At 42.1% G+C, this 27,852-nt stretch overlaps 1 long non-coding RNA gene across 1 annotated transcript; it reads left to right on the top strand.

Annotated features, from left to right (window-relative positions):
- Positions 1 to 3,973: 3,973 nt before the first annotated feature.
- LOC143836798 (uncharacterized) lies at positions 3,974 to 17,932 on the top strand. Its single transcript, XR_013230746.1, has 3 exons — positions 3,974 to 4,068; positions 16,996 to 17,177; positions 17,735 to 17,932. It is a non-coding gene; the product is annotated as an uncharacterized LOC143836798 (long non-coding RNA).
- Positions 17,933 to 27,852: the final 9,920 nt, after the last annotated feature.

The following is a 27,852-nucleotide window of genomic DNA, read 5'->3' as shown; positions in this document are numbered from 1 at the left end:
GTGTGCTACTTTGGTGACCTGTGCCTCTGTAGCAAGGGATGCATCAAAGGTCACCCTCATTTTCTTAACAGTCTGTGCAGGCTGAAACTGTACCCTATTGAGACATGGAAAGTGTACTTCCTCCTGTAGTACTTTCCTCCCAAGCCATAAGACCTCTATATTCATAGGGCTGAGCTTCAGACAGTTTTGCTGGAACCAATCTGTCACAGCTCCTAGACACTCAGCCAAAGAATCAGGAGTATACAGTCAGCCGAACATTAACAGAGCTGGGTGTCATCCACATATTGGTGTCAACCCAGTCCATACCTCTGGACAAGCAGGCCAAGAGGGTATATAAAAATGTTAAATAGGTCTGGGGAAAGAATTGTGTCCCACAGGACCCCACAAGGGAGTTCACAGTGGCACAACTGTTCCTCCCCAACAGTGGCCCATGGCCCCTGACTTCAAATGTGCAGTCAGAATCTAAAGAAGGCCTAGAACAGCTGGTTACAAAAATCAGTGAAAAAAACACTAAAAAGACAAAAATAATGACCACTGCAAGAAAAACAGACATGTCACAATAACAGCTGATGTTGAAGAGTTTGCATGGGTTCAATAATTGATTTTCCTTGGATCACAAATTGACAAGAGTGGTGATTTCAGTATGTCAAATTGCTCTGGGTGACTCAACAATGATAAACTTAAACCAAGCATGGAAAAGCAAGGACATAAGACAGACTACCAAATATAGATGAGTCCGATCTCTCATATTTCCAAAAGCCATTTATGGCTATGAAAGTTGGATGAAAAAAAATCAATAAGAGGAGAATTGATTAATTTTAACTCTGGTGCTGGAGAAGGCTTCTGCGGATTCCATGGACAGCAAAATTCACAAAAATTCATTACCAAGAGTCAGACATGACTTAATGGCTAACATTGACAACATCACCACAGTTATACACATTCCTAGAGGCAGCCTTCACTGGATAAGCTTCATATTCCAGCTCATTCTTCCTACCTGTTGAGGTCAGGCATGCTTATTGGATTGCCTCTCTCTATTGCATGGGAAATGGGATGGAAGGGTTCCAGCTAAAGCTGTCACATTGAACTTGTTGAATTCATACTTGTTGCAGTAGCTTTGTAGCCACATTGGTCAGTATTCTGCCATTCCTATGACATTTTCTCCTCACTTTAACACTGGGGCTGGGGATTCAAACACTGTTCCATTCATAGACTGCCACCATTGATTCATACAAAAAAATAGTGAGATCAAGATCTTAATCTGTCTGTGTGCACGGGTTTCTTTTCATAAAACAACTAGCCCACAGGGTTAAACAAACAAGAAAACTTTTATTTATGGTTTGAACATAACACTGAAGAAAGACAGGTAGAGACTGAAACATTTCTATTGAACTCTAAACTATTTCCCTAACCCAGCATCTGGGATCTTTCATTACACTTTGGCTCGTAGTAGTAGTAGTAGTAGTAGTAGTAGTAGTAGTAGCAGCAGCAGCAGCAGCAGCAGCTGTTGAAGAAGAGGAAGAATTGGTTCTTATGTGCTGCTTTTCTCTACCTGAAGGAGTCTCAAAGGAGCTTACATTTGCCTTCCCTTTCCTCTCCCACAACAGACACCCTGTGAGGAAGGTGAGACTGAGAGAGCCCTGATGTTACTGCTCAGTCAGAACTAGGGTTGTGCGATTCGGCACAACCCTAGTCAGAACAGCTTTCTCAGTGCTGTGGCAAGCCCAAAGTCACCCTGCTGACTCACTGTCATTCCATCAGCTCCCATTGGCTGTTCTTAAGGAGAGGTCAAACCTCACCTTGCCCATGGCAATGATCTTTGGTAAATCATGCCTAAGAAACTGCAATTTGACTAAGGAGTTGCAATTTAGCTTACAATGGGTATACACACAAAATATCATTATACTATTGGATTACTACACTTACAAGAGGAGACTATGAAAAACAAACCATTAGACTGAGAGTTTGACATGTGGAATTTTAAAAATATAGAGAGAGCCTTTTTGGAACATTATTTAGGACATTTTTATGCCACCTTTCCACCCAATCTGGATCCATAAGATGAGAATTAAAAAAAATATCTCAGAACATTAAAACTTTAAAAATACAGTGAAGTTATAAAATTCAAGGGCTCATTTATCTATTTCCTCTTTTGCTGGGGCAAAGATCATAGTCAAAATGGTGACTTCATGATATGAGATCAGTAAGCCTAAATGGAGGAGACCAAGAACCGATAATCTGCAGCAGCTTTATGTCACGCATCACATAAAGCATCAGCCTTCAGAATACTTCATTTTGTCTGGCTCAAGCCTTAGTACAGGTCAATGGTGGCTTGTCAAACCAAGATCTGGAAAATATTTCCTGTTAAGCCCAATCAAGGCATGATACAAACAAAATTTCATCTAGATTTCACTGTGTTTATGGGCATTTTTCCTCTCTCTTACTATCCTTACCTTGCCTGACATGAATCTCTACTCTCTAATATTCTTTTAGCAAGCTCTGACTGTTCATTATTTCTGACCCTTTAAATGCACCTTATTATGAGCTGTTTCTGAAGGGATAAAATAATTGTTTTTATTTAGTCGGGGTATAATGAGCTCTTTGGCAGCCCTTTTTTCCATTTCTCAGCAGGTCCAGCTATTTGTACCTCAGTTAACACTCTCTCGAATATAATCAAATATTGCAATAAATCTCCCACAATAAGGTGTAATTAAATGTAACAATTCTGTTCAATGGCTTAAACAATTATGTAAATCCAATGGCATGTAGGCAATGAGATGGTTTGTGCTGAATAATATCTAGGTGGCTCTCTGCTTACCTGCCTTATGTTGGCTCCCTCTTCCATTAATACTAGCATAAAATTACAGATGGCTTGTGTTCTTCTCTGAAAGACACAATCAACCATCCCAAAATAGCAGAGAGCTGACATAACCCGATACGATAGTGAAAACACAATGGGGGAAATACATTTATTTTTGTATCCAATATCTGACAACAACTTAGATCTAGTGAGGAGTTGATTCAATTTTTTGTGTCAGTTGGCGGTACAGCAGAGGATAAGGTTCCCACAGTGCTTACAAGTGGACCATCCAGTCCAGTCCACTGACTACGCAAATTAATTTGAGGTAGTCCTGAACCTGTCTGCTTGCATTAGACTGGGGCATCCTTTTCATCCAGTACAGATGACATTGTTTTCTTGGGCTTCCATGAGAGGCCAATGATGTTCTTTTTTTAGTTTACATGCTGTTTAAGAACAGTTTAAGCATCAAGGCATTGTTCTGTGAGGCCAAACCAGGAAACTTTTCTTAAGCAACAGTAATTTTTTAAAATTAGTTAATCTGAAGGACTCTATTAATAAAAAAGCTATCATTCACATTAATCAGAGTCCTGGTTTCTACATTTACACATCCCATTTAATTATTATTATGCATTTGAAATGTTTATATACCCAGCTTTCTTCCCAGGGCCCAGGCAGGTAACAACAAAACAATTTCAAGAAATAATCTCAATAAGTACAACCAAAATTCCCTATATACAAAGCCAGGAGAAAAGAATAGGTCACCAATAATCCAATGACAATCTCATCTAAAATCTTTGCTACTAAGATACTCCAACTGCACTCAGTTTTAAAACTCTCTCCCATATAATTCCATGTTAACATTCTCCCAAAGTACTAGTCAGGTGAGTGCTTTCCTTACATCTTCTGGGAAGCTACTCTGCAGTGAGGGGATCACTATGTGAGGCACTCTTGGGACCCTCTCCCGGTTTCCTCTTTCTCTGCCGTGATGTGGGCTTTTGGCAAAGATACGCAGTTCACACAGCTTTCCACAGCAACAGTTTATTCAGCATCAGTTCATACACCCAAGTGTTTCCTCCTGCACCAGCCACCACCCTTTCTTTTTCCCCTCCTTATATTCCCCTGTGCTGACTCCACCCCCTTATTTAGTCACACTTGCTCCATTCTGATCTCACCCACCTGGCTCTAAGCCCCATTGTGTGTCTTTCCCTCAGCTGTGTTCACCCTTTCTTTCCCCTCTAGTAGTCTTCTTTCTTCTGCTAGGCATTCAGGTAAGTTAATTTTACTGTCTTCTGGGTTCCATCGCACTTGAGACCTTGGTCTGGCCCTTCGTGAGAGTGGTAGAGCTGGGGGTTCTACTGTAGTTTTCTCCAGCTCTTCACCCTGCTTGTGGGCTGATGGAGAAACCTCTTCCCAAGCTTTCCTACAGCTCTCCAGAACAGCCTGTTTCCCTTGGTAAGTATCCTTTGCTCTGCCTTTATCTCTCTCTCCCTCATTCTCCCTCTTAGCCTTCCCAACTTCCCCTCTATCTGTGTCTTTGAGTCTGGGCAGGCTTTGGAGCTTCTTCTGGCTCCCTGCGGCTTTCCCTTGATATCCCGGTTGCACAATAGGGTTTTTCTCTCTGGCTATGCCTGTCCCGCCCGGACACACTACCAGAAAAGTCTACTGCTGAGAGAATATGGTTGCCAGCTCTGGGTTTGGAAATACCAGGAGATTTTGGGGATGGAGCCAAGAGTGGGCATGATTTGGGGTGGGGGAGGGACCTCAATCCAACTTCCAAAGCAGCCATTTTCTCCATGGGAACTGACCTCTTTAGTCTGGAGATGACCCATAATTCTGTAGGATCTCCAGATCCCACCAAGGAACTTTCATCCCTAGAAGAGAGTGAGACCATGAACTAGAGTGAAGACTGTAGCTGTCACTGACTTGTGGACTCCTTTAGTTATTAATTACAAACATTATGAAAATTGATTGTTCTATAATTATAGTAATTAATATGAAAAAGAAATAAATTAACCATTTAAACAGCCTGGTTTCTTTTGTTATTGCAGTTTTTGCCTCTACTGGTTTCACTTTTACAAGGCAGCCAGTGCTATTCTAATAAAAGACATACATAGGGATGCCAATAGAATTACTGGTCACTAAAGAGTTTAGTTCCCATGGAGAAAATGGCTGCTTTGGAGGGTGGAATCCATAACATTATATTCTACTGAGATCTCACCTACTCCCAGACCTACCTCCAGAGTTTCTAGGACCGATTCCGCATGGGGGTGTTAAACTCACTCCACCTTCTACTTGCAAACATGTGGTTGTAAGCTACACATTTGAAAGCTTTCTGACAGGAGACCTCTCCTGCATTTTCCCTCCATCTCATAGCAGCTTTTTGCTTCCCTACAAGGCAGTAAGGGAAAACAAAGCAAACTTCTCTTCCCACTCCTCGGCTTGTCAGTCACTGAAAACCACTAATCCCAGCAGAGTGGTTGTTTTGGGGACTCAAACTTCCTCCGCCCACGAGCCCCGAATAATTTTTAAAGGGCATTTCCACGTTACAATGTGATAACCACAACACAAAAGCATTTTTTTATTAACAATTCTGCATTGCTATGGAAAAACAGCACAACAATAAAGCATTCTCTCATCTTTTGGGGATTCATGGTGTTATAGTCTCTATTTATGCTTGGGTAGATTTGTGAGAGGCTGGACATGGTAACTGGACCACGATAAGTGATTGTGTGTGAACAGTAAGGCTTAAAAACAATGAGCATGGATGCCCAGCTGATCAGGAGAGGGCAGCTTCATCGTATGCCCCCCCTTCCCCATTAAAACCCAAACACAAGTAAACACAAGTAAACACAAACAGGAATGTGTCTTGGCTGCCTGATCACAAAACCACCAAGAACAATTAACAGAACATTTTATTTTAACTTAGGGAATGCTGCTTTGCAGTCCTGCAGCAATGCAGACTGCATCATTATTTTAAAAAAAATTAAAGCAGGAAATGGAGAGGGGAGGGCAGGTGTAAGGGCAGGCAAAATGTTGCAGAGACTGCTGCGTGTTTCTCCCTCCACACAGGCTTGCCCCTTGTTACTTCCCAATATGAAGTGCAGTGAGAAGTGGCAAATCCAGTTTTGCCAATTCCCCTCATTGTGAGGCAAATCTGGCCAAAATTTGCACCAGCCCCTGCACAGCCTGGGGTTGCTGACGATGTCATGTGGAAGCAGCACTAAGACCTGCCAGGAATGAGAGGCTGTCCAGGGGCAAATTCCTTATACAGAATTGGTCTAGGTATTTCCGAATCCAGATCTGGTAACCCTATACAGAAAGCACAGTGAGAGGAAGGGAAGGCGACTATAAGCTGCTTTCAGAATTCCTTTGGATAGTGAAAATCAGAGTAAAAACCAACTCTTCTTCTTGTACCACCAAATGCCCTTGCCTTCTCAGTCTGCCTCTTCCTTTGCAATAGTTCATTAAGCTTAGTGATTGCAGTGCTGTCTGTGCTAAAGTTTGGATTTTTTAAATAAATTCACCCATTTATTTTGATATTAACCATGGGTGCCTTTCATTGCATAGAAAAAAAGGGAGATTTTATGTGTCTGAACTTTGGGGGTCTATATGTCCTACAGGAGTACTTCAGCCCTTCTAATTGTTGTCAGATTTGTATGGAAAACCATGACTGTGCTGTTTCAAGAAACAGGGGGAGAGTGTTTTCCAGTGAAACCAAATAATAACAAAAATAATTCTGAAAACGATTATGAGACAAAACCATCTGAAACAACCCAAAGTACAAGTTTGTTTTGAAGTGAATAAGAAAAACAAAGAAACAAACTCCCATCCATCAGTCCAGTATATAGCATTGCTGTACAAGCTGAAGAAGTTTAATCTGCCTCAGGACTTTTCTACCTCATTTGATATCAGGCTGAGTCTAAGTTGTTTTCTTGTTGTTATTTACTTGCTGTAGCAAAAACATGCAATTGCAGCCACACCAACCATGATACCACAGTACTGCATGGTGCCATGAGAACCTCTCAGCGGTACCTTGGTGTGGGTGTTTTTCAGATGGCAGCCATTGATGTCATTGATGTCACAGACCATACGCAGAGCCAGCAGCCACTGCTGTAGCAGTGCTGCTGCCCATCAATGCTAGCCTCTGCTTGACATTTGGTTTGTCCTGCAACACCAGACCACACTAGACAAGCAGGATTCCACCTAGAGCCAGCACTTGCAGCAGCACTGTGACCCATGCCAGGCTCAGCTCAGCCTCCCCCCCCCATGTCCCACTCCTTCCTCATCAATGGCAGCTTCTTCTTCTGTTCCTCCTTCTCTTTTCCTCTGTCACTGCTATCTCTGTATGGAAGATTACAGCCAAGGCGTGTTAGGGTGAGAAGATTGTGGAGAAATGGACTTATTTGTGTTATTTTATTGGTTCATCCTTTTTTAATGAGATATTGCAGCCAAGATGTGGTGGGGTGAGGAGGTTGGGGGGATTTATTTCATTGGTGCAATTTTTTTTAAAGAAATGAGAGTGGTGTCACTTCTGGGGGTATGGCAGGGGTGTGGCCAGCTGGCATAAATTCCATGGTACATCAAAGCTTGAAAAATATTTCAGGGGTACCTCCACTGTCAAAAGGTTGAAAAATGCTGCTGTACACGATTCAGAGTCCTTACAATTTAGAAAATTAGGTGTCCTGTTTGATTTCAGTATGGTTTTTTTTTATTGTGGTGATTTGATAGTGGAATTATGCAGAGAACATTAGCACCTTTCTGATGATCTAAGATCTACTGAACTTAACTGATCTGTTTCTCAGGCAAATGAGTTTTATATTTGTCTCTGTTTTTATAGTAACCCCTTTTAAATGCAGTAATTATTGCAAATAGATTGGTGCTAAATGCTGTTTTCCAAGTCATTAGAGCAACTTCCTGAAATATTGCTCTGGTTTGCCCAAGGAAATAAGGGCCATTAGTAGCTAGGGAAGGAACCATGAAGCCTATTTCTACAGTGAGCAGTCTGATGGGGACTGACTTGGCTTTGCTGAAGCAAGTGATAAGCGCCACTGTTCCAACCCACCCAAACTGTAGTGGAAAACTGCAAATCTGTTGCTCACCTTTCAAAAACTGGAGGGAAAATGGCAACAAAAAAAGCAAAAAGGCATGTGCATCCAGATCCTAAACAGATTTCATTAAAATAAGCCCCCCTCCCCCCCTCCCAGTAGGGCATCCTGTCAAGCCAGCTGCTTGAGTCCAGGAAGACTGAGTGAGCAGTCCATAGCCTTACCATCACAAGGTTTTGCTATCCCTGTGAAGTGACTTGTAAATTATCATTTGGCTTCCCCTGAGGATTTTTCTTTGTAGTCCTTATGAAAAAAAAGTCACTGGTTGGTCCCCGGTGCTGTGCTCCACATCCCTACACTCAAAGGTCTCTTGCCCTATTCCCAAACTATTCATCCCAACACTTTGGCTGCCATCAATAGATCGACGATGGTTTTTAATGCCTTCCTTGAACTTGCCTTGTCTTCTATCAGCCAGCCAGAAGTGGGCTTTTTTATCAGTAACCAGATTCAAAGAACCTGCCCTGCAGCAATCCCATCCTGCACTTCTTTGTCAGAATCCTAATGATGATTTATATACATAAGAGACAATCTCCAGCTGGAAAGACTGAAAAGCTCCTGGGTGTCTACACTGTTGCCTGACCCCAGACCTATTTTTACATTTTGATCATGAGGATGGTGCTGCCCAACTTTCTGAATCCTCCAGTTATCCCTGCAGGAACAAAGCGTTCTCTTAACCGGCAGTAGCACGGCTTTAAAACAGGGCACCCAGGATCAAAGTGCCTAACAAACTAGAGCATTAGCCACTGTGTCAGCCCTAGAGAGAGTCACATTAAACTGAACCATGAATATGGCTATGTTGGTCTGATGTAAAACAAGACAACAATTAAGCATTCAAGTTCACTGGAAAGTATGCCAGTTGTAGCCTAGTTTCATACTAGAACACAGGATTTGGTTTGGAATGCTAATAAAGTAGCCAATCAGAAACTTAAACTGCAGAACAGATACCAGCAAATATGAGGTGTTTCTCAAACCCCCCCCCCCCCACACACACACCCCTTTGAACTGTTCTACAGAAACTGGATCCAAAGCATTTACCCTTCTGACTTAGGGCCAGTTGTCACTCTTTTTTTCCTCCCCTCCACGATAGCAGTTCTTTCTCCACACAACCATCCTCGGGGCTCACAGCTGCATGGTTTCGTGAGTCGATATCTCCAAATAATAGAGATGCTTTCATATCAGGTTATTTTGTGGTGGCTGCAGCAGCTGAGCAAAATGTAGTTAGAATATCTGAAGTTGCTGCCAAATGTATCTATTTATGTTTATGTTTCTCAATGAGCTAGTGCAGAAATAATGCAACCCATCCATTAAACATGGTAAGGGGGGTTTGAGGACGGACTATCTGACTATATACTCATCACATATCATCATATTCCTCCTCCCACCCCCTGTTGATTTCCTTGCCTTACCTTGACCAGCCTTGTGTGTTTGTTTAAAGCTTATGTCAAAACTAGCCTTAATTATGCCTGAAAGCTAACAAGGCTGTCTGTTAACTAAGACTGGGAAACAGAATTTCTTTTTTTCTTTTATTAATTATATCTTATAGGCTGCTGCTCCTGGCTTGCTGGCTCACAGTGGCTAACAACAGTTAAAAATACAATACAATAAAATACATAAAACCATACATATCCCCAACACTATTCCACTAGCCCCAACCTACCTCCTAATCTTTGTCGCTCTGTAGGGATGATGTTACAAGTAGAGGGCATCAGAGAAGAGGCAAGACCTTCTGTCAGCCCAGCCTCAACCAAATGCCTGGTGGAAGAGGTTCATTTTACAGGCCCTGTGGAACTGATTTAGTTCTAACAGGGCCCTTAGCTCTTCTGGGAGCTCATTTTACTAGGCAGGGGCCAATTCCTAATTTCAGATTTTGGTTATCAGCAGACCCCAGCTACCCATATTTGAATAGTGCAGATGTGAGAGTTCATAATTTTTAAGAACAGCAAAGAAAAGATAAAGCATATTCTCACAGAAGAAAGTTGAAATTCAAGAAAGGACGCATACATCCCTGTGTCCTATTCATGCTCAGCTAATCATGGTTGTGGTTATAATACCCATACAATTGTAGGATTCCATGATTATATCCCCAAGAACTGCTTAGGAGTGACTGGGGTATGAACCTCCAAATCAGCCTTACTAGTACATCAGCATGTATATTTTGGATGGAGGGTATAAAGAAGGAACCAATCTTGTCTCCTGCATCCACTCAACAAGAGGTGCTGCTGCCTATGGCCTCTACCTTTGAAAACTGCAACTTCTTCTCATTGCCCATCTCTGTTCTCTTTCATACAACATCACCTAGGATCCAGAGAAAATAACATGTCTTCCTTCCTGATTCTCCAAAGTACCACATGTTCTTAAAAGACTGTCTTTAAATATTCCTAGGGAACAAAGAAGGAAGGAGTATTAGGTACTGTGGCTCCTGGATATGGTGGCAATAGAAAGGTGAGGGTGAAGAAGAGGTCTTGAGCCATAGGTTGCCACTCTCCAAAATCTGCCACCAAAGGTCATTGCCTCACCTTACCACAGAACAAGCCGTGACTGACTGGGTGTCAGTGACACAGCACTAGTTTGCAGCCTGTCAGCTATATCCATATGAAAAGGGAATATGGGGAGAAAACCCTCTCCAGAATTTGATTGGGGGAAAGATTCTAAGACTATGGGATGTAAATTATTTAGTACTGAGAGCTCCACTGGAAATTGGTACCTTTATTCAAATTTACCTCCAGAAAGGAAAAGAACTTTCTTTAAAAAAAAACTGTACAGAATGCTGCAAAGCAAGAGTTTTTGCGGTGCTAGCCGCCTGCCCTTTACTTAGAATAAGAGACGGGGGGATGAGAGAGCTGATAAATCTGGATTAGGGAAAACATAGGAAGGATAAGGTTCTGTCAATGAACTGACACTTCATTTTCCCTCCATTGTTGACAAGCTGAAAAGTAGCATACTAGCAACTGGGATGATCACATGAAGGCGGGAAAACACAACGGTTAGGCTTCAAACAGGACAAAGTCTATTCTTACAATGCCTTTCCCTAAATCCAGATATTAGAGCAGACGGGGGAGGGGGAAGCAATGAGAAAAAAGCAGCTCACTCTTGGATAGCTTACTGGGGATACCGCAAAAGATTATGCTAATCTCAGCTTCATTGTCCACTGCAAAATGTTTTCATACCAGGTCTTTTATCTGTGGAAGAAGGGATGCACAACCTCTCAACTCCGTGACAGTGAGCACTTTCTGTGTGGTTTCTGAGTAATTAACACCAGCCCTGGACCTTTTCATTTTTGCTACTCAAGCTTATGGCCTTTTAAAGATGCCCACAGGGGAGCGTCCCACACCCTTTGCAAGTGGCCTAAGTCATAGTCCCAGCTTATCCCCCGATATAGCGAACATCTGCCGGTTGCCAAAAGGCATCAAAAAAGGTTTGTTAAATTATACCCTTGCAGAGAATTTAACTGGTCTGCACCATGTAGGCCTCAGACTTCCAAGAGATTCATTTTGAAACTAGGGAAGCATACCAGTAAACTAGAATGAATTGTAACTTTGAAATTACTCTTCTGTTTAAAATGTTGATACGTTGTCCACCAATTTGTCCAAATTATACAGGCACATACAATCAGATTAAGGAACTGTCAACCCAATTCTCAAACCATTCTATCAGCTCAGGCTCCCATTAGTAAATGCAGGATCACAAGTGCTTCTACTCTTTGAAAGTTTTCCTCATGTTTTGCACGCATAAAAATTAACTCACCTGGTTAACACGCGTCAAGTAACTAAGATTTGTTCTTGTATTTCCACTATTTTAGTATTGGTATCAGGGCATATATTTGAATAAGACAAACATTTTTTAGAATAGCCATTTACTATGAGGGCTCATAATTTGATTAACAAAAGAAGATGACAAGTTGGGTTTTATACCCCACTTTTCACTACCTGGAGGAGTCTTAATGTGGTTTACAATCACCTTCCCTTCCTCTCCCCACAACAGACACCCTGTGAGGTAGGCAGGGCTGAAAGAGCTCTGTGACTGAATCAAGGTCACCCAGCTGGTTGTGTGTGGAGGAGGAGTGGGGAATCAAGCCTGGTTCTCCAGATTAGAGGCCACCTGTCATAACCACTACACCAATGCTGAAATTTTGTCTCACTGTCTTACTCCCAATGATCTAATATATTTAAAGTCCAATTGGCTAATGTGCCACCATAGCTTAATATGGGACCAATCACCAATCAGCCTAAGATATGTGCGACATAATTGCTATATTGAATTTGTGCTGCTCCCCAGCTCAATGATATGGTGTTTTCTGTCATCACCTGGCCCATGTTGCAGCCCAACTCATCCAAGACACCTGAATATGCCAGATTAGGATATTAAAAAGGCAAAAGGACAAGCTGAGCTAAGAGGCCCCTGGGTGCTGACTCCCTTTAGGGATGCTTGGTTTGGACTTAATGATGGCAATAGCATGATACATTTCTTAGTATGTTAAAGGGCAAGGCTGCCCCTGTTGTTGCTTGTTCCAAGAAAAAGAGACACAGTCCCTCAAAACAACTTGCAAAAAAGTCCAGCAGAACAAAAGCACATCAGCATGATACCTGCACTTTTCTATAGGTTGCTTCTTCCAAAGAATTTGTGCTTTCTCTCCTCGTGGGGCTCTGGCATAATCTGATGTCTACGTATGACACCGCAGTCTACTTCCCTCCCTCAGAGGCAAGATTTTCTCTCCGTTTCTATTTGCCTTTCTAACCAAACAGCCCTAGCAGTCTGTTTTCTTCTTTCCTGAAGAACTCTGTCTGTCCAACACAGGATTGCCCTCTTACTCAAATCACTGAAAATGGCATTTGTGATGTTTTAAAATTCAAAATTTACAAAATATTTTATTCAACGCAGAAGGGAAAGGTCATGGTTAAAATTTCTGTGGTAATTCAATGTAGATAGTACTGAAGAAAAATTGGTATATGCATAGACTTCAGTGCTTATGTTTCAGGCTAATGAGACTTTCTTAAACTATTCTAAATCTTTATGATGAAAGGTTTCTGTTCCAGTGTTTTCAAATACTCCAGAACACATTCTTTGAGTATTTTTTATTCTTTTGGTTTCCAGAAAGTTGCTCCAGTCTTTCTAGTACCAAAACCCCTGCTCTTGAAATACCAGTACTCACCTTGAGTTTTTAAGCCAATTGATTAACAGTCAAACTATAATTTTAAACAACTTCTGGTTTGTGACTATTGAACTTTATATGAGCTGAACACTTAGTAATACCGGAACTGGAAATTGTATGAAGCTCTGAATATTTAATCATAGAATCATAGAATCATAGAGTTGGAAGGGGCCATACAGGCCATCTAGTCCAACCCCCTGCTCAACGCAGGATTAGCCCTAAGCATCCTAAAGCATCCAAGAAAAGTGTGTATCCAACCTTTCTTGAAGACTTCCAGTGAGGGGGAGCTCACCATCTCCTTAGGCAGCCTATTCCACTGCTGAACTACTCTGACTGTGAAAAACGTTTTCCTGATATCTAGCCTATATCGTTGTACTTGAAGTTTAAACCCATTACTGCGTGTCCTCTCCTCTGCAGCCAGCAGAAACAGCATCCTGCCCTCCTCCAAGTGACAACCTTTCAAATACTAAAAGAGGGCTATCATGTCCCCTCTCAACCTCCTTTTCTCCAGGCTGAACATTCCCAAGTCCCTCAACCTATCTTCATAGGGCTTGGTTCCTTGGCCCCAGATCATCTTCGTCGCTCTCCTCTGTACCCTTTCAATTTTATCAACGTCCTTCTTGAAGTGAGGCCTCCAGAACTGCACACAGTACTCCAGGTGTGGTCTGACCAGTGCTGTATACAATGGGACTATGACATCTTGTGATTTTGATGTGATGCCTCTGTTGATACAGCCCAAAATGGCATTTGCCTTTTTTACCGCTGCATCACACTGCCTGCTCATGTTTAGTTTACAATCCACAAGTACCCCAAGGTCTCGTTCACACACAGTGCTACCTAGAAGTGTATCCCCCATCCATTAGGCATGCTTTTCATTTTTCTGACCCAGATGCAGAACTTTACACTTATCTTTATTAAATTGCATCTTGTTCTCTTTTGCCCATTTTTCCATTGTGTTCAGATCTCGTTGAACTCTGTCTCTATCTTCCGGAGTATTTGCCAGTCCTCCCAATTTGGTGTCATCTGCAAACTTGATGAGTAGTTCCTCCACCCCTTCATCTAGATAATTAATAAATATGTTAAAAAGTACCGGGCCGAGCCCCGAGCCCTGAGGTACCCCGCTACTCACCTCTCTCCAGTCTGATGAAACACCATTGATAACAACTCTTTGAGTGTGGTTCTCTAACCAATTCCCTATCCACCTATCTGAAAATCCAGATTGCAGTCCTTCAACTTATCCATCAGAAAGTTTCAATCAATTGTGTTCAAATCCTGAAGTGGAAGGTGATATATCTGAGCTTTTGAATTCAGGTGAGACTCTGTCAAATCAGGATGGGCAGGTTTCTGCATCCCCTTGTCTATGCATTAAAATCCTGGCTTGAGCCACTCCAAGGAAAGATCAAACTGGATTGCTTTCACATAAAGGATTTCCCATGTTTTAGCCATCCCACTGGTGTGTTCTTTTTTTAAAAATCTGCTTATGTTATGGCTAAACTAATTAATCTGGTCAATCATACACTGCAAGAAGACTTTCAAAAGCATTGGGACGAAGATCTAGAATAATAGAATAATAGAGTTGGAATGGTTCTCCTCGGTCATCTAGTCCAACTCCCTGCACTATGCAGGACATTCACAACCCTATCACTCATCCACTGTAACCTGCCACCCCCTTGAACCTTCACAGAATCAGCTTCTCCGTCAGATGGTTATCCAGCCTCTGTTTAAAAATTTCCAAAGAACCCACTACCTCTTGAGGAAACCTGTTCCACTGAGAAACTGCTCTGTCAGGAAATTTGTAGTATCTGTAATCTTTTTTTCTTTTCTGTAACTTTTCTGAACTTCATTATGTGAACATTAAAAAAATCTGCTTTATTTTAATCCTTTAAATTGTATGTCCTGGGCAAGACACTCTCAGCACAAGTAGTTTCTTATTTTTGAAAGGAAAACAGCAAAATTGCAGGAATGCAGTGAAGAACTAACCAGTTATTCTTTACATGTATTGATGACTGCAAGAGCACAGCCATGTTTTTTAAAAGAAAGAGAATCACTCACAGCTCAGCTTGCCTTTTAAGAGAGGGGGAAAGAGAATAATCACAATTTTTTGAAAATATGTAATGGTGTTTTTCCCCCCATTTTTTAAAGATATTGTGTTATTTCTGTGCAGAACTTCATTACTTATGTCTCTCAAAATACATTCTAAAAAACAGACCATCCAAAGTCTTATGTGAAAACATGGGATGGGGCGTCAATACAAAAACAAAACAACAGCTAAAAATGAAGAGAAAATGAATTACCCTGAACTGTTTGGAATACTTTGCAAGTTTGATTTCATACAGAATTGCATCAACAACCAGACATCCACTGAAAATTATCCTGCTGTGGAAGCAATCACTGACTTTGTTCTCTGGGGAACCACAAAAGTAACTGCCATAAACTGAACCTTAGAAAAGAAATGTGAAGGACTCCAGTCCCACAAAGGCTCACCCAGATAACTCAGTTGCCCATCTTTAACCATGCAGTACTTTAAGACTTTCATTTAAAAAAGTAGTTACAGGGACTGACAAAAAGGAATAGGAGTAACATAGTAAAATAAAACAAAGTTACTTGCAACAGATAGGCTGGAACTTTCTTAGAGAATCTAAGTCCCTTCTTGAAATTCTGATCTGTGAAGGATGATTCTCCACAGCTTGTAGCACCTGGTTCCAGAACATCTAATTCCTGCAACCCTTCCAAAAACATTTCAGTTTCAGGCCTCTTGAACCACTCTCTCTTTCTCTTCCATGCTAACTGGTCTTTCTTTTTATGTGGGAAGCTGTTAGAGTTATTTATCCAGCTTTCCCATAAGCTACTAAAGGTTCGACTGAAGTTCCATCCTCCTGTAAGCATGTTGTATTGAGCAACCAATGTGCAGAGATGTCTTCCAAGCAGAAATTAGGAATCAAAATAAAGAGACTAACTTAATCTAGCCCTGTGCATGTGTTAGAATTACAGGAACCACTATCACATTAAGATACCTTAGCAATTCTGTCAAGTAAATCCTCCCCATAGCTCACCTTCTTTAAGCTAGAATCTCTAGTTTTGCCTGAAGACACCGAGCGGAAGCAGACAATGCTCCAGCAAAACTTCTGATTGTATTCTTATTGACAAAGACCCTTAATTAATATGGATGTGATCACATCCCTTAACAGATATATGTAAGAAGGTTTCACTGGTTTCAATGGAATAGCATTATGCCTAACAGCATAATACAGCCCAAATGTGTATGTGAATTCAGAATTTAGGAGCATCCAAAAGAAGAGAACACTTTGCTGAGTTTCTATGAACTGGATCTGGTAATAATGAAGTCTTTGTCAGACAAGGATTCTTCTTCTGGCAAAAGGGGCATCTTCCATCAAAATCAGATTCTTTGTGCCAGAGGACGGGTTCTGAGAAGCCAACCACTTGTAAGCAATTTCAGCTTCTCTCAAAGGGTTTTAGTGCAGAATGTTAAGGTAACAAATTGGACATTAAAATTTCAATGTTAACTGATCTCACCTTCTCTGGGCCATCTTGGGGAAAGCTTTTGATACTCAGGCAGGATATAAAATTGTACATAAAAATGCAGTCTTTGCCTTTACACAGTTAAATCCATTGAAAATCTGGGTTTTTCTCCAAGACCTGTTGTTTGCGCATAGTGCTTGTGAGAGCCAGGAGCCAGGCATTCTCTCAGTTGGCTGCACAAGTGTAAGGAATTGCATTGTCCAAAGAGATATGGCAACCCAGGGGGAAATATCCCAGCTTAGCTATGAAAACGCCACTTCCTAGTTGCCTAGAGTTTGACTTGCTATAAGCTGTTAAGGCTGCATGGAACCTGCACAACACTGTTAGATCTTTACAAATATCATGAAATCTTTTTCGGATATCCAAAAAATCCTGAACTGTTTGAATCTTTTGTCTTTCAGCACTGGGGACTGACCCATAATCTCTTTCCCAGCCAGCCGACCAATTCCGAAGCCAACCTTGTCGCTGACTCCAACAGCTGCTTAAATTCACCAGAGGGGATGCGAGCGATCCTCCTTCTAAAAGAACACCACAAGGCTTACATTTGCGGTGCCTTGAGGAGGCCCTGAAAGGAAGGTCAAAGGTGAAGAAAAAGATAAAGTGCTGTACAAGAAGATCAGTAAAGTTGAATCTTCTTGATGGAAAAACTCATGTCAGCTGCTTCATGATGCAAACAACATAACTTCATTTCAAAAAGCTTCAGGTCTCTTTTCTCCCTCCCCTTCGTCTTTTGCTTCATCTTTTTCTCCTTCTTCATCTTTTTTTTTCTTTTTAGGTCAAGCCACTGTGCATCTAAAAGCCTTATTCAGTTGTTCTTGTCACGAGTACTTTGACACTGGCTGCATTACTCTTGTAAACAGAGGCAGCATCAAAGTGAGAGCACATAGAGTCAGATCAGTGGATTAAGGCCTTCTGCATGATAAAGTAGCTACCTAGGGTGGGATAAACCTAATATGTGAAAGAATGTTATTGAGGAGGAAGAAACTGCCAAAACTCTGTCATTCTTTCCGTAATGTCCTAATCTAATGCCTGACACCAGGGCCTTAGGCCAGTGTTAGTGTTAATCAATGAAATGCCCATCTGTGTTCCCTATCCTTATCGCTATTTAAAACTAGCCTAAACTCAATTATTTTCTCTTAGAGACCAAGATGGGATATTAAGTCGAATGAAAAGGATTGTGTCCCACAAAGGAATCCCAGTGTTCAAATGCAGAGGTGTCAACACCGCCAACTAAATTTCAGTTCAACGGAGATTAAACGCCAGTTCTTTGGACATGAAACGTTGTTTAAAAGAAAAAAGATTAGATTGAGTTCAAAATCTTTCATTTTGAAAAGACACTTTAGGAAAAAAAATACCCAGTGTAACAAACATCATCATGTAAATTTGTTCCTTTTGCAATATGTGATTTCTTCCCAGCCATAAGCAGAGCACAATAGGCATCAGACAAGCACGTTCAACTTAAATCGTAAGAAAGCACAGCCTCTGACGGTTCCCCAAAGCTACAATGAGCAACACAGACATTTCCAGATACATAATGGTTATCCAAGGACTGTGTAATTTATCCCATGTGAATGACATATCTCATAACTCAAAGACAGTTTCAGACTGGAATGAATCATGAAGGTTTTGTCATGACTGAGCTGGATCCATCATCCCACCAGAGCTCATTACTGTATTTTTGGTGCATACCCTACAGATCTAAAATATTAATTCCTTGTTTATTTTGATAACTGTTCTGATTTTTCAAATCAGCTTTCTGTTTAAAAAAAAAAAAGCGATGTGCAGACAGACCATAATGCTTTGCCCCTTGCAAAGGTGTATGAAGTTTCACCCCTGCTTTGCTCCCAGTTAGAACAGCCTAGAAAATTAGGGAGCATTGCCAAAGTATTTCTCCCTCTTGCAATTCAGCTCTTTGGCATCAAGAGCTTAGGGATAGCTCCCTGTAAAAGTCTCAATATGGCATATAACAAGACAACACAACACTAATGTCACATCATAGATTGTGGAGGCAGATGTACTGTCTCTAACTGCTGTGAATAAGACCATAAGACCTATACATGCAAAAGCTCCCAGGCTGAAAAAGATATTAGTGTTTTAAACTTAGATTCCTTATCCCACCAGTCAAGGTAGCAAGCAACATAATATTTCAATGAAAAATAGAATATAACCCTCTAGCATCATCAGCCTAATCTATACTCTGTATTCTAATAATCTGTTTTTACAGATGAGTCACTACTCAAAACATAATCCAGACTTTTCAGGATTGGCATGTCTAGGATGATTAAAAACTAAAAGTGATTCCTATTTACAGCTTGGGGTGTTAGACAGGTGCCAGGGCTGAGGGGGTTTAAGACTACTGCCTTTGTATTAGAAACTGCCAGTACAATACTAAACGAAGTTACACACTTTTAAGCTCATTGGGTTCAATAGATTTAAAAGGGTGTAAGTCCATTTAGCTTTGCTTTGTAAGAAAGAGCAATCTATAATAATCATAGAATCATAGAGTTGGAAGGGGCCATACAGGCCATCTAGTCCAACCCCCTGCTCAACGCAGGATCAGCCCAAAGCATCCTAAAGCATCCAAGAAAAGTGTGTATCCAACCTTTGCTTGAAGACTGCCAGTGATGGGGAGTTCACCACCTCCTTAGGCAGCCTATTCCACTGCTGAACTATTCTGATTGTGAATTTTTTTTTCCTGATTTTTTCCTAATGACAAAACCAAATGCAAAGTAATGATGTTTTGTAAAATGCTGTCTTCTGTCTCTGAAAAGCCCAGAGCCCCTGGGTATTAGTTGCAGATTATTTGTGGTCAGCATCCATGTCATTGGCACAGGTCTCAAGAAAGGGTAGTACAACTAAAATCAATCCTCTATTAGGGCCAAGGAAGAAGGTAGGAGCCAGCAGTCCTAACAGAGTCAGTGGAAACAGAAATGTCAGACAGGAAAGGGACACAGAGGAGACCACTGCTCTTTCTTATGAAGAAGAGGTGGTTTTTATACCCCTTCCCCTTTTCACTACCCAAAGAAGTCTCAAAACTGCTTATAATTGCCTTCCTTTCCACTCTCCACAAGAGACACCCTGTGAGGTAGGTTGGGCTGAGAGAGCTCTGAGAGAACTGCTCTGTGAGAACAGCTCTGACAAGATTGTGACTAATCCATGGTCACACTGCTGGCTGCATGTGGAGGACCGGGTAATCAAATCTGGCTCTCCAGATTAGAGGCTGCCACTCTTAACCACCACACCACACTGGTTGTCATGGCTATTTATGTTTATAATAAATAGTAATCTTTTAAAAAATAGTCCTGGCATAGTCCTAAACACCTTGGTGAGACTGAAAGGCCTTCCTGGACTTTCAGCAAAAGAGAAGCAGTGGAAAAACATAGTCGAACTTGAGACCAAAGGGGTGGGGATGGTGTGATGTTACTTCCAGAAGTGGTATAAAACTTCTCTAGGAGTCACTGGTAACATTCTAGTAAAATGATGAGTTTCTGGTGATTCCTAGAGATGACTTGACATCATTTCTGTGTCTTTCCCAGAAGTTACAGCACACTGCCTGATTGCCATTTTTTCCTCCTGCTGCCACCCAGAGAAGCAGTGGGAAATGAGAAACTGAAACAGTATTCCAGAAGCTTCCATTTTCTCTGGGAGAACGGATCCCTGTAGTTTGGAGATCAGGTGCAAATCCAGGAGAACAGTTGTCCCCACTGGGGGTTCTTAGATTCAAGGGTGCTACATGTTTCCATCTGAGTCATAAAGAGAAAATCTTAGCCACAACCACAGGATCTGTTTGTATTTGGCATTTGGAGCCAAAGTAGGTGGGAGAGTGAGGGTCCATAATCATATCTCCAGAGGAAAATGTTGCTCAGGGCAATAATGCTGAGTGAGAAGGGGTAGGTCTCTTCCCCTTGTTTACATCAAATTGCAGGAAAAGGCAGCAGGGGAGAAGCTTTCTCATGCTTTAACAGTACCCAGTAATTAAATCCCAGTCCACACACCCTTGGCTGCAACTGTTGCTCAGCAGAAACAGATCTGATTATGGATCACCAACATCCCTGCCCTTTAGTCTAATCTGCCCTTTAATCTAAAATCAAAGCAAGTATAGGTGGGCATTTTTCAGATACAATATTGAAAATATACATAGTGGTGAATTTCAGTATTGGCTTTACATGCCGTGGGAAGTAAAGTTCCCTTTTGTTTCCTTGTTCTTTATGAAGAATAAAAATAGGAAATGTTCACAAAATCTGCCAAGGTCTAGTTTTAGCAAAGATTCTTGGCTGTTTGAGAGATTTGGAAGCCTGGAGAGGTTGAAAATCCTCATTCTGCAATACAAGTTTCTACTTTAGTAAGTGTTCTGGCTTACTTGGCAGAAATTGATAATGATAGTGCAGTAAATGGGATAGTTGTCAAGAGAACATCTCTTACAACCCCCCCCCCCTAACAAAACCATATTCCAGACATATATGTCCCTCAGTGGTCCTGCTATTTACTTGGACAAGCTGAATTGCTTTTGTAGGGTCGTTTTACAAAGTCAGGATCTTTCCTGTTTTTTTATGATGAACATCAGAAAAACCATCTCGTCTTAGACAAAGGGATCACTCCTGTAGCAGGGAGCAGCCAGCAGCCCCTTGGTCATTCATCTTAACAACTGGAAGGGCTAAGATGAATTGTGGCTTCACGACTTTAAAGCAGACTTTAGGCCAAAGTCTAAGTATTTAGATCCAGGATCAGATCTTCCACAAATATTTAATTTTTAAAATCAGGACCCTCATAGAACCTGAGCCTTCAGGGAGGGCGGTATATAAATCTAAATAAAATAAAATAACCTTGATTTGTATCATAGCCCACAATGCAGTTTTACCTGCCTTGCCTATTATTTGATGAGGCAAACTGGGGGGGGGGGTCTGTCTCCCGCCCTGGGACCAGATTTCATCAGCAAAAACAGAACAAAGAATTAATATCTCCATTCCCTTCCATTACAGCCTGAGAACAAATAGAGGCTCCTCTTGGCAGGTACTTCTTTCATGAAAATGCTAAGAAGATCTGATCATGGGTCTCCCAGCACCTCCTATAGTTTGGAGGAAGAAATTGCAGTAGCTTCCGTATGAAAAGGCCCTCTTGGCCTTTTCCAGTCATGCGGAATTGGCCCTTGTGTATCTGTATACTGACCTCTGAGGAGAATCAGTATGAAATGTGTTATGTCTGAACTTGTTTGCATTAGTGGTATACATACTGAGATGCTTTGTGTGTGCCCAGTGGATGATAAGATACTCTTTTGTTGCTTTTTAAACTGTGGTCTGATAATAAATTGTTGGTATTTTTCTAGATTCAATTGTTTTATCCCTAACCTTTGAGGACAAAGTGTAGCCAATAGAACTGTTCTTGTTACAGTGTTTAAATTTCCACAATTCATTGCTTGCATGGGTGTGACAGTGTATTTTTTAACTGTCACATCTATGTGAATCACTGCCTGCTATTAGGAGCTATAATCAACCAACTTCCTCCATGTTGTTGCATTCCCAGTTTCACTCAAGCACTTCAGGCTGTTCTGAGCACACTTCTGATCCAGCACAGAAATTCCAACCATCTCTCCCCAAGATATATAAGCCCCATGATTGCATCCCCTAAAAGTTCAGGGTTCTGAATATTTGGGATCATTTATTGTAGCAAAGAACCCAGAGCCTGTTGGGCAGGCATTCAGCGATTCAGCCATGCTTGTCATTACTAATGGTGCTTTCACACACACTTCAATCCATTTTGAATGTACTTGGCAACTGGACTTTACTGTATGAAATGGTAAAATCCACTTGGCAATAGTTGCTGGAGCGGATTCAAACTGTATTATTTAGTATGTGTGAAAGCACTCTTATACCAGGTAGGGTGTGAGACTGTCATGAGAGGGAAACTATTTTGAAGTCAAGAGGATCAGAAATGTCTGATAAAGTGCCAACTTAAAAAAAAATGTTCTGAAGTGGGGAAATGAAGTGTTCTTCCTCAATTAAAGCCAGGTACAGCTGATTAACCTGCTTGTTACCTTAGTAACCTCAGATTTATATCATAAAGGAAAGTGTTCACCTACAGAGCATTTTAAAAAAATCCAGACAGGAGAGTTCAACAAGCTAGTTGGGTGAGAAAGCCACCAAGATGAGTGGTTCTGGCATTTAGTCCTTGCATGAAACAACACTCTTATCTGATAAGAGGAAGTTACTGCCAAAGTATCCTAAGCAAGTAATTTTCAGAATTCTCAAAAAGTGGCTGCATCTGTGGCCTTTCCAGTTAAGGGAAGCAATACTGCCTGTGGCTATAACAATGAAGATTTTTAAGGGAAGGTGCTGTCATCATTGGTAAGTAATTCTCTAGTCCTTTCTCTTTCAGAGATATGCCTTTTTTTTTGTATCTCCACAAGGGAAGAGACTAGAAACTTGAAAGCAAGAAAGCTAGGAATACAGAGAACATGCTGAAACTATCATTACAAACCTGATATATATCAATTTTATCTTTTAAAAAACTGAAATCAATCATCTTGTGGAGGAGGAAGAGTGATTAGTGTAAAGATAACAAAAGCGCAGTCATAAAGAGTTGAAGGTGGGCGGGGCAAAGAAAACGAACAGAAACTTACACTACCGGCTTTTCTGCACAAAGGAAATATAGTGAAATCCTTATATTTTGCAAGGGCCATATTTTTGGCGCTTTGCATGACATTGTCCTCATCCAGCGACCCAGCAGCAAACCAGTAGCTGCATCCTCCATTTTAAAGTGCTAGTGGGGGAATCGCATAAACTGGATTCCCCCAACTATTTAGCACGAGCAGGAGGAGAGCAACCAGCAAGCCACACACCAAGGAGCCAAAGTAGCTCTAGCTCTGGCTCCAGAGCCCGCCCTGCCTCCTTCTCCCTTCTCCCGGGGATGGGGCTTCTAATCACAGATGCATTAATAATATTTTAATGCCACCCTACAGCCTTGAAGCTCCAGAAAAGTAATTGATTTCATGATTTCAGGGGGTTGGGGGGACTGAAAGGCATGCTTTGTGCATCAACTGTTGGGGGAAAATATTTTTGGCCATGCCTCTGAAACAAAGCAATGCATACTTTTTGCTCCAGACTTTTTTTATCTAAAAGAAATATTTAAAAGCCCCATTCTGGTGGAAGGGAGAGGGAGGGAGGCTCAAGGGCGGGTGCTGGAGATCACGTTACTTCACCCACTTTCATTTTGCACATGTCCTTGGCCAGTGGCTTGCTGCTTTCTCTCCTCCCACTTGCGCTAGATAGTTGGGTGAATCCACTTTATGTGATTCCCCAACTACCACTATAAAATGGAGGATGTAGCTGCTGGGATGCTGGATGTTTGCGACATCATGTGAAACTCCAAAAAACTGTTGTTTGCAAAAGGTAAGTATCTCACTATTTTAATCAGGTGTGGAATGAACCTCAGAGTTGCTTATAAAGCTGTCAAATAGAACCAGCCACTGACAAAGAAGTCAGCAACAAGGAGGACCTTTTGTCTCCCAGAAACATGGTCAACAGGCCTGTTTCTTTTGATAACTGAAGTTCCATTATTTCAAAGGCTACTAAACAACATGTTAATGGCCACTGGTAAGCAGCAATTGACTTCTAAGAGGACGAAAACAACGATGATGATGACATGGACAATGGCAAAAACATCAGAGAGATAGTAAAGACAGTGGCACATATATATGTGGCGTATGCAAAGTGAGACTTCCTTCTCTCATATGTAGTCCACTGAACTTTGTGAACTTTAGTTTGAAGGGGTGGGGATGTCAATAGATATTCAACAGTACAAGGGGTGAAGTGGTGGTCTGTACTGATTGGTTAAGAAGGCCAAAAAGGTATAAATGTGTTGATGAACAATGGAACCGTCTGTTGAAAAATCAGCTTCCTATTTGCAACTGGCAAACAGGATGTGAGCCGAAGTAGCAGAAGTTCGACCACCCCTCCCTAAAATGGAAGAATCAAAAGGCCATGGCTCACAATCCACCATTGTTTTTAATTGGAGTGTTTTACTAGAAAGGTAACTGAGTCCTTAATTAAGCTTCCCCTGGTGCTGGCAGTCATGACCCTCACGGACAAAATGCCATATGGCACAGACAGCGGCAGTGAGGAAAGGTATCTGGCCAAATCTCCTACCTTCTAAGGCTAACAGAGAGCAACAGAGCAAAACTCTCTTGGGAGTTCCATAAAGCTTAATCCATACCCATATCTTTCCCTAATTTATATTTCCCTAAGGCAGGGGTAGTCAAACTGCGGCCCTCCAGATGTCCATGGACTACAATTCCCAGGAGCCCCTGCCAGCAAATGCATCTGGAGGGCCGCAGTTTGACTACCCCTGCCCTAAGGGCTAAGTAGGTGTGGGCCACGCCCACTCATAACATTGGCCCAGTAATTGGGCCTAAGTTCTGACAGGAAGCCAGGGGCAATCTGGAGACATCACTGCCAGTCTGCTCCTGACCACTGCAGGGAGAGAAGGTCAGTAGGGCTGCCAAGGGGGATGAGAACAGAGGCTTGGACAGGCTGCACCAGCCCTTTTCGCCCCAAGGTTGTCCTAACTGTCGTGTCCAACTGTAACTTTGCCTCAGAACACTGATAGGCTGGTGAGTACTCTCCCTCCCTCCCCCCTCCCTTCAGGCCTGCTGTAATGGAGCTCCTGACTGAGAGGAGGGAGGCATTTCTGAGAGTAATGCAGGGGAGTCTGAGAGCATGTGAGTGGGCATTCCTTTTAAGTGGGGGGAGCTTTAACCTTCTGCCAAACAGCTGGCTGACAGGGTGGCCACAGAAAAGCCCCTTCTCACTTAAAATACTGCTCTAGTCACAGCCCAGCCATGTCTATTTCTTCTTTGCAACTCTCTGCAGATTTGAGGCCAACTGCACAGCGTTATTCCGCAGACGAAACTGGATGCTGTTGCAGAGGCTCTTTTGTCTCCTGTTTCATCTGCACAACAACCCTGTACAGTAAGCCTCAAGTCTTTCAATTCAACAGCAACCTCTGTGGGAGGCCTTAAATGTTATTCTCCACCACAACCCTGTCCAAAGTAGCTCTTTCTGCCTGGGGAGCTGGTTTTTATAACCTGAAGATGAGCTGTAATTCCAGGAGCTCTCCATGCCCCACCTGGAGGTTGGCTACCCCTGGGTTAGATATATTCCTGGAGGGTTAGAGGTGGGACATCAAAATCATACAATGCCTCAGAGTCTGGTCTTCAAAGGAGCCATTTTTGCCTGCAGAGCTGATCATTATAATCTAGAGGTGAGTAGCCATCTAGATACTATGGTAGAGGCTTGCATTTGTGTGTGTGTGTGTGGGAGTTGTGCAGGTGTGTCCCACCTGGGCTATGGCCAGCCCTTACCAGCAACTGTTTGTATTCTGGGGTGCAGACAGACAGACCAGCATCAGTCCTGTGAGTCTGGAAAGTGCAGAAAGATCTAAATAAATATTTACAGCCTGAAACTGTAAATAGTGAACAAGTAAATGGCTAGAGAGACATAGGAACTAAAGTGACTTTTTTCAAACTTGACCTAAAAAACAGTATAAAAAATCTTACTAAGGTCAAGACTACTGTGCACAGAGAGACATCCTCTTAGGGTTGTCAGCTTCCATGTGAGGCTCTCTACCTCTCCTCCATCACAGGGAGTCTACTATGGGAAGAGGAAGGGAAGATGATTGGAAACTGCTTTGGGACACCTGAGGCCTGCTGGATCACTGTGGCCCATTCCCAGTTCTCTCAGACCTCTCACAACCCCACATCTCTCATAGGTTGTCTATTGTGGTGAGATGATGGGAAAAGTTGTTTGTAAACTGCTTTGAGATTCCTTTGGGTAGTAAACAACAGGGTACCAAAAAAACCCAGTTCTTCTTCTTATAAGGAGCAATCATGAAAGAAGCATGTGGACGCATAACATTTTATCAACAGTGAAAAAATGGAGACAGAAGGAGCAGGGTGGACATCTGTGTACTGTGACTACCCCATGTGTATTAGGGCAGGAGGACATTTCGATGTCTGTGGCCTAATTCACACAAGAAAGGAAATGACGCAGAACTGGGAGAAATTGGTTGCCATGTAATCTCCCCCTAAGAAGAGTGTCCAGTCTGATTTTCCCTTCACATATCTGAAGACATGGCTCTGGAAAGCTCATCTGTAACCACTATGCCATAACTCTCAAACATCAGTCCTCTCCCACACTCAATGAACATTCCAAATCACAAGTTCTTTACACCCATCTCTCCATGTCCATACCCTCATTTGTAACTACACCACCACAACCTCCCATACAAAACACACATTCAACCCCATGCCCTTACAGATTGAACAACTCCTCCCCTTCCTCTTCCCACCGCTAAGCTCTAGCGCCTGTTGTATTCCAGGATACAACAGGCTTTGCCCCTTTTGTTGTTATGTGCGAAGTCGTGTCCAACCCATCGCGACCCCATGGACAATGATCCTCCAGGCCTTCCTGTCCTCTACCATTCCCTAGAGTCCATTTAAGTTTGCACCTACTGCTTCAGTGACTCCATCCAGCCACCTCATTCTCTGTCGTCCCCTTCTTCTTTTGCCCTCGATCGCTCCCAGCATTAGGCTCTTCTCCAGGGAGTCCTTCCTTCTCATGAGGTGGCCAAAGTATTTGAGTTTCATCTTCAGGATCTGGCCTTCTAAAGAGCAGTCAGGGTTGATCTCCTCTAGGACTGACCAGTTTGTTCGCCTTGCAGTCCAAGGGACTTGCAAGAGTCTTCTCCAGCACCAGAGTTCAAAAGCCTCAATTCTTTGACACTCAGCCTTCCTTATGGTCCAACTTTCGCAGCCATACATTGCAACTGGGAAGACCATAGCCTTGACTAAACGCACTTTTGTTGGCAGGGTGATGTCTCTGCTTTTTAGGATGCTGTCTAGATTTGCCATAGCTTTCCTCCCCAGGAGCAAGCGTCTTTTAATTTCTTTGCTGCAGTCCCCATCTGCAGTGATCTTGGAGCCCAGCAAAATAAAATCTGTCACTATCTCCATTTCTTCCCCATCTATTTGCCAGGAATTGAGAGGGCCGGATGCCATGATCTTTGTTTTCTTGATGTTGAGTTTCAAGCCAACCTTTGCACTCTCCTCCTTCACCCACATCAACAGGCTCTTTAGTTCCTCTTCACTTTCTGCCATTAGAGTGGTATCATCTGCATATCTGAGGTTGTTGATATTTCACCCTGAAATCTTGATCCCAATTTGTGACTCCTCTAATCCCGCCTTTCTCATGATGTGCTCTGCATAC

This window comes from Paroedura picta, chromosome 4, assembly GCF_049243985.1.
Source record: "Paroedura picta isolate Pp20150507F chromosome 4, Ppicta_v3.0, whole genome shotgun sequence".
In the NCBI taxonomy this organism is placed as follows: domain Eukaryota; kingdom Metazoa; phylum Chordata; class Lepidosauria; order Squamata; family Gekkonidae; genus Paroedura; species Paroedura picta.
Note: the sequence above shows the minus strand (reverse complement) of the source record. Positions and strands in the feature narration are given on the sequence as shown.